The 12,146-nt window shown below is 44.0% G+C and overlaps 1 protein-coding gene across 2 annotated transcripts in view; it reads right to left on the reverse strand.

Moving 5' to 3' along the window:
* LOC145393865 (transducin beta-like protein 3) overlaps nt 1–12,146 on the reverse strand; it is a 341,771-nt gene that overhangs the window by 28,133 nt on the left and 301,492 nt on the right. The gene's annotated exons all lie outside the window — the stretch shown is intronic.

Genomic DNA, 12,146 nt, shown 5'->3' on the forward strand with positions numbered 1-12,146 from the left:
TTCCATCCCTACTCATCACACTACCCAAGTACTTGAATGCACTCACATTCTCCACATCCTCACCATCCAACCTCACTGCACACTCTGTGACTTCATTCCTCTCAAACACCATAACTTTACTTTTGTTTACATTAACTTTCAGATTCCTCCTCCTACACACTGTCCCAAATTCATTCACCAAACCTTGCAACTCCCATTCATCTTCACACAACAGTACTGTATCATCAGCAAACAGCAACACCGGAAGCTTCCAAATCTCACCCTCATTCATTAGAGCCACCCCCACATCCACTGCCCTACCCTGCACCTCCTTTACAACCCCGTCCATGTATATATTAAACAGCCATGGAGACATCACACAACCCTGTTTCAGTCCCACATTGAGATCAAAGAACTCACTCAGCTCACCATCCACTCACACCGCAGCCCTAGCTCCCTCGTACATACTCTTCACAGCACTCAGCAATTTCCCCTCCACTCCATATATTCTTAATAGCTTCCACATACCTTGCCTATCTATTCTGTCATAAGCTTTCTCCAAGTCCATGAAGGCAGCATACACTTTCCTTCCCTTCTCTAGATACTTCTCCACTAAACATCTTAGAACAAATATCTGATCTACACATCCTTTTCCCTTCCTAAATCCCCCTTGTTCTTCTCCAACTAGCTCCTCTGTCATATGCCTAACCCTATCTATGAGTATTCTACTATATATTTTACCAGTCACACTAAGTAGGCAAATACAGTAATCCCTCTAATATCCGAACGCCCAATATCCGAACATCCCCACTAACCGGACATAATCCTCCTGGGATCCAATATTCCCAAAATGGGCCAAAAACTGCAAAAAATTAAAAAAAAATCTGACTTTTTTCCCTCCCACAATTTGAAATTCCCGCCTGGCGCCAAACAGCTGTTACACCATGGTCCCTTCACCCCTTCCTTCCTCCCCCTCCCCCCTCCCCTGTCAGGTTGCCATTTGGTATTTTTCATTACCAAGTGTGGGCCAATTTGGTAATGAAAAATTCGTTTGGTAATGCATTAGAATAATGCATTACCAAATGGATTTTTCACATGTATGAGGATACACAGGATGGAGATGGTGGATTGTTTGCTCTCTCTGATTAATCTGCTACCCTACATAGTGTGAAAATAATCAACATGGTGTTAGTTATAAGGAGAGTGATTACATGTATTTCCACTTGTATATATAATTAGTGAAGAATATATGCTAGCTTTACGAATTTGGTAATGAAAAGTTATATTTGACAATGAAAGTTGAGGAGATTGGTAATGTGGCTGTTGCGATCTGGCAACTCTGTTACCCCACCAACATCAACAGTCACAGCTTAACTCCGATGGAGAGCAGATACTCATAACAGTGCAAGCCACAGGTGCTTGTTTTTTGTGAATAAACAGTGAATAAACTGCAATACCTTGCCACTAGAACACACAGGAATTTACAGTGTTGTGCAGTGTTAAGAAATTAGAATTTAGAGTGCAGAGGATTAACTGTGGACTGCAAACTGGCGGTTCAAACCAGTCCAAGACCAAGGGACTTGTAAGTACCCAGAATGTTTAATATTGTATAAACTCACCTCTAAAACCTCATTTTATGGTTCTCTTGCATTTATTTCAGTCTTTTATGTCCCTTATTGGTGTGATTTGGGTCTTAAATAGGTGCTATGCATGTCCAGAGGGAGTTGCATAGGTGTTTTTCAGAGTTAGGGTCCGTAAGTACTAGTCCATAAGCTGGGGCCCAATATCCGGACAGGACCACTATCCGGACCTGCCTATGGCTCTATTGATCCGGATATTGGAGGGGTTACTGTACCCATATGGTTACCACATACTTCTCTCTCCCCTTTACCTTTGTATAAAGGAACAATTATACCTGATTTCCAGTCCTCTGGAACCCTTCCCTCTTCCCAAGCCAATCTACACAACTTCCATATCCACTCCAAAACAATCTCACCTTCATACCTAAGCATTTCACCACACACTCCATCAATTCCTGGGGCCTTTCCCAACTTAATCTTCTTCATCGCTTTCACTACTTCCGCCCTACTGATCTCTTCCTCCCTCCTCTCATCTCTTCTTCTCCCAGCCATTCCCCAACCACTTATACTCGCACTGCTCTCACTCTCTACATTCAACAAATCCTCAAAGTGCTCCTTCCATCTCCTCAGTTTCTCTCTCTTCTCCACCAACAATCTATTATTCCTATTTTTCACTCCCCTACTATTTCCCCTTTCACACTGCCTTACTTTCTTTACCTCCTTCCAAAACAATTTCTTACTCTCCCTCCATTTCACACTCAGATTCCTCCCAAATTCTTCATCCACTTTCTTCCTACTCTTCTTCACCAGTCTCTTCACCTCCCTTCTACTGCTCACATATACCTCTCTCTTCTCTCTCTCATCTCCTCCTCTACATTTATAAAAATGACATACAGTGAGGATTAAATGAACTCTATGAAAACTTCATATTGCATTCCCTTAATCCCACTGATCATTCACTTGAGCTCATTAAGTTACCAGCTAAGGCTGAATGCACTATGAATGCACTAGGACATCAAAATCCCTGCTGCATTTTTTATTCATCCGTCCATCCATCATCCATTCCTACGTTGCCCCATGAGGAATGTAGGAGCCCGGGGCTGGGCAAGTTGGTCCTGACATTTAAGATGAGAGTGATCAGCCTCACTCATGCCTGAGTAGCATTACGTGTGCAATAAACCCCAACCATCCCTTGGATACAAACCTTCATGAGCTCAATCCAACTGAAGTGCCGTAATTACCCACTAAACCACCAGGTGCCAAAATTTAAAAACATATTAACTAGATCAATGAAAATGTCAAAGCAAACAAAATTCTGTGTCATTAGATCTACCTGTGATTTATAAAGAAAAAAATCTGTGGCACCACAGGAAAAATAAATTGCCTTTAAGCTACTTGTACTCCACGCATTCTATACAAAGTTGTGGTAACTGCGTTCCAATCCGTCCAGGTCACGTGACTCACAGACACCATGTTGCCTCCCGGTGGCATGGGCAACATGGGTGGGCAAGTTGAATGTCTGTAACATTTTAGCCTTGATTAACTGGTTTCTTTCATTAAATACGCCTCACTGCGCTGCCTGGGGATGCTCTACCCGAACTGGACAAGGGAAGATGGACAGATTTCCCAGATCTCCTTAGATATGAAAGGAATGGGAAATAAAAGTCCACTGTGAAAACTGGAGGGCAAATGATGTGAAAACTGGGGAGTAAATGATGTCATTTGTGTTCAGTAAATTTAAGTATGTACTGTATGAAAGATATTACCTATAATGCTTACAGCTGATCCCTGAAACACTTCTTTATCCTACAGGTTAAATAATCTTTAGGATATCTTTGGCAAACTTGTAATTTATGGTCATATGCTTAAATAAAATGTGTCATGTCACAACTGCAGACTTAACCATCGTGGCAAGGGATTTGACTGGTAAGTTTAACAATTTAATAACAGCTGCTTTATAATATAGCTATAATTCACATTAATTGTGAGAGCAATCCATGACCCACCAACAAATACATATGTTCAACATGCTCAAAACCTATCACGTCGAGCCGACAGACAAAGGGTTCAGTTCAGTGCAATTCCTGCAAGAACTGGACCCATTACACCTGCACAACACTTGCATACAAAAAACATTACACAAACACCTGGACCTGCTCCTTATGCTCCTTCCCCCCACCCACCAACCCCCCTACCAATCCTACTCCTACTTCCTTTACACCTCCACAGCTAAACCCACCAATCCTTCCCACACCATCCAGTCCCCCAACTTCTCCCATTCCAACCCATCCCAATCCACCTCAACCCTTACCTCCATCACAACCTCCTCCTACTCCTTCCCCTCCACCCACACCACCTCCACCCTGTGCTGCAGCAGCCAACACACATCGCACACACAACATAAACATCCTTCAATTAAACATAGATGGCATAAACACCAAAAAACAAGAACTCACACACTTCATCAAACAACAGAACATACACATTGCCATCTTACAAGAAACAAAACTACACGAAGCACAGAAAACACCGACATTCAATAACTTCACCACCATTCAATAAGACCGGGCCGACGGCGGTGGCGGTGGACTCATCACCCTGGTACACAAATCCATCAACTTTGCAGATACCAGTGCACACACAAAGTCACTTCTCCCCCCACATGACACCACAACAGAAATACAATCAGGTAAAATACGCACTGGTAACAAATCACACATAACAATCGCTAACACATACATTCCCTTCCAATCGTCCCCCACGGTACCACACAATTACACTCCACAGATACACCACATCATTAACATACCCAACATCATCCAGGGTGGTGATTTCAATGCCAAGTCGTCAGCCTGGCATGTCAACAACCCTGACACAGACAGAGGGCTGGTACTACAATCCCAGACAGATCATCTCTTCATACTGAAAACTAGAGACCAACATACCCAAATCCCACACCAAGCCCTCTTCCTCCCATCATCTCCAGACATCACCTTTTGCTCCCCATACCTCGCTCCCACTACATCTTGGAGAGTGGTCAAAACCCTAGGTTCTGATCACCTCCCAATCATCATCACTACCAAAACCAGAATCACCCCAGCTGGCCACAAACACACATACATTAATTATAAGAGAGCCAACTGGGAGGCCTTTGTAACTGAAACAACAACATTTTGAAACACTAAACAGTACACCCATCACAAACATCAACACCGCTGTGCACACTTTCAATACAATTATACAAAATGCTGACAAAAGACACATCCCTAGAGGCAACAGAAAGAGACACAATCCCAACTTCACACCAGTAATTCAAGGCCTCATCAGACAACGGGACACACTGCGACACTCCCCAACACCCATTACACAAGACACCTTACAAAAAATACAAGAACTCAACATTCAAATAAACAATAAAATATCAGAACAGCAAACACTAAACTGGAAAAATTATCTCCAAACACTTGACCACAAAACAAACATCAGCAAACTCTACAAAACGCTAAACAGCATCACACTTTCCAACAGCAACACCACACAATCACACGCTGCTATCACAACAACAGACACCATACCCTCAAACAAACAACAAGCAAACACTCTCATCAATCACTTTTCACAAGTCAGCCATTTAAACCCCCATCCAGAAGATCGATGTATCATCCGACGTAAGAGACAGTTCCCCACAGACCCAGACTACGCACCTTTCACTTACAACCAGACGAAGCACATCATTAACAACCTCGAGGACTCATCTGCCTGTGGACCAGACAACATAAGCAACATTCACTTTAAACACCTTGGACCACAAGGCATACAAGAATTCACCAACATATCAAACTGCAGCTACTCACACAACATAATACCCAACATCTGGAAGCATGGCATTATCATCACTATCCCTAAACCCAACAAAAACCCCACGTTACCCTCCTCACACCACCCCATCACACTCCTCTGTACCCCCTCTAAAGTCACTGAACGACTAGTACTACAACTAGTCACACCTTACATTCCCCTTGCCCAGTCACAACATGGCTTTAGGCCGCTACACTCCACAAACACCCTTCTTACAGACTTTACGCAGAGAGTTTTCAATGGCACGAATTCAGCTAGGCCACCACACAGAACATTCCTTATCACACCAGACATTAGCAAAGCTTTTGATGTCATCCCCCGCCACAACCTCACAAACAAAATACTCAACACAAACATGCACAATAACACAAAAAGATGGCTGGCAAACTACTTAGCTGGCAGATGTGCACATGCAACATTTGCCAGTCAGTCTTCTAACATCAGAAACTTCACAAATGGTGTCCCCCAAGGATCTGTTTTGTCCCCTACACTCTTTAACCTATACATGCACGACATACCCACACCCCACACACCACAGATACACATAGCTTCCTATGCAGATGATATAACACTTACATGTACGCACAAGGTTATGAAGGAGTGCATGGGGGATATGCGTATGGTCTAAGGAATGCAGAAGGGGAAAGGATACTCGAGTTTGAGGAGGCAACGGACATGATTGTGTACAACACATATTTTAGGAAAAGAGACAGTAGGTTAATTACGTATAAGTCTGGGGGAAATAGCAGTCAGATAGATTATTTTCTGGTTAGGAGGGCCGATAGGAGGTTAGTGAGGGATGTTAAAGTTATAGGAAGTGAGGAGTGTGTGCAGCAGCACAAACTATTGATTTGTGATATGGTGCTTAAAGAACAAGTGATGAAAAAGATGACTTATGTACCTAGGAAGAAAATATGGAAGCTGAAAAACCAAGTACAGTAATCCCTCCAATATCCGACGTAATAGAGCCATAGGCAGGTCCGGATAGTGGTCCTGTCCGGATATTGGGCCCCAGCTTATGGACTTGTACTTATGGACCCTAACTCTGAAAAACACCTATACAACTCCCTCTGGACATGCATTGCACCTATTTAAGACCCAAATCACACCAATAAGGGACATAAAAGACTGAAATAAATGCAAAAGAACCATAAAATGAGGTTTTAGAGGTGAGTTTATACAATATTAAACATTCTGGGTACTTACAAGTCCCTTGCTCCTGGACTGGTTTGAACCGCCAGTTTGCAGTCCACAGTTAATCCTCCGCACTCTAAATTCTAATTTCTTAACACTGCACAACACTGTAAATTCCTGTGTGTTCTAGTGGCAAGGTATTGCAGTTTATTCACTGTTTATTCACAAAAAACAAGCACCTGTGGCTTGCACTGTTATGAGTATCTGCTCTCCATCGGAGTTAAGCTGTGACTGTTGATGTTGGTGGGGTAACAGAGTTGCCAGATCGCAACAGCCACATTACCAATCTCCTCAACTTTCATTGTCAAATATAACTTCTCATTACCAAATTCGTAAAGCTAGCATATATTCTTCACTAATTATATATACAAGTGGAAATACATGTAATCACTCTCCTTATAACTAACACCATGTTGATTATTTTCACACTATGTAGGGTAGCAGATTAATCAGAGAGAGCAAACAATCCACCATCTCCATCCTGTGTATCCTCATACATGTGAAAAATCCATTTGGTAATGCATTATTCTAATTCATTACCAAATGAATTTTTCATTACCAAACTGGCCCACACTTGGTAATGAAAAATACCAAATGGCAACCTGACAGGGGATGTGGGAGGGGGAGGAAGGAAGGGGTGAAGGGACCATGGTGTAACAGCTGTTTGGCGCCAGGCGGGAATTTCAAATTATGGGAGGGAAAAAAAGTCGGATTTTTTTCGAATTTTTTGCGGTTTTTGGCCCATTTTGGGAATATTGGATCCCAGGAGGATTATGTCCGGTTAGTGGGGATGTTCGGATATTGGGCGTTCGGATATTAGAGGGATTACTGTAGTAAGGGATGCCTTCTATAGCGAGTTGAGGAGAGTGGTGGCTGAACAGGGAGCTGTAGACAGAGGCGTTAATGAACAGTACAGAGCCCTCAAGAACAATTTCTTGAGAGTTACTGATGTAACATGCGGCTGGACAAGAGGACCACCAAGACATAAAGTAATTTCGTGGTGGGATGAGGGTGTAGAAGCTGCAATTAAGGAGAAAAGAAGGCTTTTCCGGGAATGGAAGAAGAGTGGTAGCAAAGAGGAATATTTGGCTGCCAAGCATAGGGCTAGAAGAGAGGTATACAGGGCAAAGTCTGAGTCACAGAGACAATTACTTGATAACCTAAATCATGGGGAAAGGAAAAATATATTTAGGGTGGCAGGTCAGGTGAAGAGGGATAATCTGGATACCAGAGGTGAGCAGTGTGTGAAGAATGATGAAGGAAGGGTAGTGGTGAACAGTGAGGATATTAAAGATGCATGGAGAGAGCATTATAACCAGTTGTTGAATGAGGAGTCTGACTGGGACAGGGAAGGTTTGGAGCCAGCAGATCCAGTGTCTGGCCCTTGGCCTTTGATTGATACTGCTACTGTGAGTGAGGCAATAGGCAGGATGAGGGTGGGGAAGGCAGCAGGAGTGTCTGGGTTGACTGCCGAAATGTTGAAGGCCTCAGGCGATATAGGGGTGAGTTTAGTCACTGACCTGATAAATAGGATTATTTATGAGTGTGTTGTCCCAGATGATTGGCTGAAGAGTGTAATTGTAAATGTGTATAAAGGGAAGGGTGATGCCCTGGAAAGAGGAAATTATAGAGGTATAAAGCTTTTAGATCAGATAATGAAGGTAATGGAGAGAGTTTTAGAAGGTATGATTAGAGAAAGAGTGAATATTGATGAGATGCAGTTTGGGTTTATGCCAGGTAGGGGGACCATTGATGCCATATTCATTGTTCGACAGCTTCAGGAAAAATATATTGGTAGAAGGGATCTTTATTTTGTTTTTGTTGATTTGGAAAAGGCCTTTGACAGAGTCCCTAGAGAGGTGGTGAAGTGGGCAATGAGAAAGCTTGGCTTGGAGGAGTGGCTAGTTAGGGTGGTTATGGCCATGTATGTGGGTGCTCACACCCAGGTGAGAGTGAATGGAGATTTGAGTGATGAGTATTCCGTGAATGTTGGTGGGCATCAGGGGTCAGTCTTGAGTCCCACGTTGTTTATCATGGTACTTGAAGCCCTTTCACGTGACTTTAGAAACGGACTCCCGTGGGAGTTGTATGCTGATGATTTGGTGTTGATTGCAGAGAATGAAAGGGAGGCGGAGGAAAGGTTTAGGAAGTGGAGAGATGGTATGGGGCAAAAGGGTTTAAGGGTAAATGCAGATAAAACAAAAGTGATGATATCTAGGGTTGGTGGCGGTACTGTCAAAGACGAGGGAGAGTGGCCATGTGCAGTTTGCCACAAGGGCGTGGGAAGTAATTCCATCTTGTGCGGTGTGTGTGATAAATGGGTGCATAAGAGATGTAGTGGTATCAGAGGTAGACTGCGAGATAATGCTGATTTTATGTGTACAGCATGCCGGGGTGAGCAGGTGGAGATTGTCAGACGTGAAAGGATTGAACTTGCTGATGAATCTCTTGAGTGTGTGGAAGAGTTTTGTTATTTGGGAGACATGTTGTGTGCTGGAGGTGGGGCTGGAGCTAGCTCTGTGGCTAGGGTGAGAAGTGGTTGGAAGAAGTTCAGGGAGCTCTTGCCTCTCCTGACATTGAGAGGGCTCTCCCTACGTGCTAAGGGGTCTTTGTATGCAGCATGTGTTAGGAGTGTAATGCTGTATGGTAGTGAGACCTGGGAAGTGAAGGAGGAAGATATTTGCCGGCTCAGACGTACAGAAATGACAATGATTAGGTGGATGTGCTGTGCGTCCCTGCATCCAAGGCCTGGAGGGGCTGGGTTTACAATGGAAGAGTCGAGAGGTAGGATGGGACTGGAGTGTATTGGTGTTGTGATGAGGAGAGGTAGATTGAGGTGGTTTGGACATGTGGAGAGGATGGGGGATGATAATTGGGTGAGGAAGGTGAGAAGTGTTAATATTGGGGGTGGGGTTATGAGGGGTAGACCCAGAAAGACATGGGACGAGGTCATTAAGTGTGACCTTAGGGTTAAGGGATTGAACAGGGAGTCTGCAATGGATCGTGCAGCGTGGAGAGCCGCCATTAGGTGACCAAGGCCGACACATGCAAGCATGTTGGAGCCTTTAAAAACAAAAACGAAAACGAATGTACGCACCAAAAAGCAAACACAGCTGCACACATCATTCAACCTTACCTCAACACACTACACGAATGGTTCACCACAAACAGGCTCAAAATAGCCCCAGCCAAATCTACAGTGACCCTTCTCACAAACTGGACAGCAGAACACAGTCATCTCACACCTCACCATAAACAACACTCCCGTACCACACACACACACACACACACACACACACACACACACACACACACACACACACACACACACACAAAATCCTTGGTGTAACATACAATACATCAATGTCATTTAAACAACACATCACAGGCATTAAAAATAAAATAACACCAGACTCAATGCTTTGAGGTCACTTGCCCATACAACATTCAGACACAACAAAGAAACCACCACCACAGTATACAAACAATACATACGTTCAGTGATGAATTATGCAAGCCCTGCCTGGGCTTCTAACCTCACCAAAACACACTACAGTACAACACTCTACAGACCATACAGAACAAGGCCCTAAAAATAATCACAGGCTGCACAGCTACTACACCCACAGACCACCTACATCCAGAAACCAAAATCCTGAAAGTCAAGGATCGCCTAGTCATGAGAAGCACCCAGTTTCTTGCAGCAGCCTCCACAAACCCACAACATCCACTATATGACATGGCAGCACATCCACCCACACCAAGGAACATTAAACAACACCCAGCACATGATATCATACACAAATGCTGTCATCTCTCCCCCCTCACCCACCTCAGACCGGCTTCCAGAAGCATATCCACACTCAGATCACTCGCCGCTCCATTCAGTCACTTAAAGACAACACACAGCTGCATGCACGGCCTCCTGACATCCACCCTTCTGAATCCTATCTCCCTCGTGAGGACAGGGTCCACCTCGCCAGGCTGAGATGTGGGCACCATCCAGCCCTCTTAAGCTACCAAAAGAGGCTGGATGATTCCGTTGCTGATGCCTGTCCAGGATGCAGCTCAGCACCTCATACTATTGAGCACATTATGGAAGACTGCATTGCACACAATCACCTGCGCCAACAACACAACATACACTCTTTGAGAGCTCTGTGGGAATGCCCAGTCTCGGCCATGGCCTTGCTAAGGGACTCGGGGCTGTTCGGCCAGACTGCCTAAAGAACAACTACTACTACTACTACTACTACTACTGTGTTTCTGAAAAACTGTCATGAACTTGCTTGCAATTCGTATTTTCCCTGTACAGTAAGGGTATTCAAAAACTGCACAAATGCAGCATTCAACAAAGGAATCATTAGTGAGTGAAAGGGAATATGGATTGGGTATATGTGTGGGAGTACATTATGTGAGAATGAGAGGGCAAAGGAGGGAGTATGTATCGATGTGTGCAAGAGATGGAAGGAGAGAATAAGAGAGTATGGATCACCTGGTTCAAGAATTGTGTGGGTAAAGCTGAAAGCAGGAATACAAGTGTGGGCAACTGTGCATGAACATGTGCCAACAAAAGACCGAGCGAGCAGGGTGAAAGAAAGTTCTGGGCAAATATGGAAGCATACATTGAAAAGTTTGAGAGGAATGAGATAGTGTTTTTGACAGAGATATGAATGGTGTGGGTAAGGGGATGGGTCTGTTATGATGTGGCAGGGGTAACCCAGCTCTGCTGTTGGGCCCTGCTGCGGATGTCACTGATTGCATTGCGCAGTTGACCCTTGTGAGGTGAGGATCTGTCCGTTCTCCCTTTGGGGCTAAGATGCGAATGAATGTGTTTGAATGGATGAGTAAATGGGGAGTGTGTTGTCCTGTCTCAGCTACCTCCCTTTCCTTGGGGGAAGCAACCTAGGTATATAGATAGATAGATAGATGAATGGAAAGGTAAGGATTGTGAGGGTGGATGGTGTAGTTGGTGAGTGGTGTGTGCCTGCAGAAATGAATGAGAATGGTAGTGTTCTAGTGAACATTTGTGCGGGGAGGGGGTTGGTGATAGCCATTATCTTCTTTAAGTATAAAATGATCCATGGGTATACACAGCGAGTGATGAGATGGATTGGTGGTGAACTGAATGAATGGAAGGCAATGATTAATTATGTATGTGTAGATGAGAGAATGAGAAGATATGTGCTGGATGCGAGAGCATATAGAGGATAGGGAAAAGGATTCTCTGACCACCACTTGGTGATGGTGAAAATCAAAGTGTACAAATGCAATGGATAAATAGAAGGACAGCAGGGGAAGAGGAAGCAGTCCATACAATGAGGGTAGAAAGGCTGCAAGAGGATGAAAAAAGGGCAAAATATGAGAGAGTAGTGGAGGAGTGACTGGGCAGAAATGATTTGGAACAGATGGCGTTGGTGTAAGATGTGTGCAAGGTATTCGCATAAGAAATCTGTGCAGTATGTGTGGTAGTGTGTGGGATGAAGAGAAGATGAAAAGGGATGCAAGGAACTGCATGGTGGAATAAAGAGGTGA

The sequence above is a fragment of the Coenobita brevimanus genome, chromosome 25 (assembly GCF_032717465.1).
Source record: "Coenobita brevimanus isolate Jiangsu-jjx chromosome 25, ASM3271746v2, whole genome shotgun sequence".
Taxonomy (NCBI): Eukaryota; Metazoa; Arthropoda; class Malacostraca; order Decapoda; family Coenobitidae; genus Coenobita; species Coenobita brevimanus.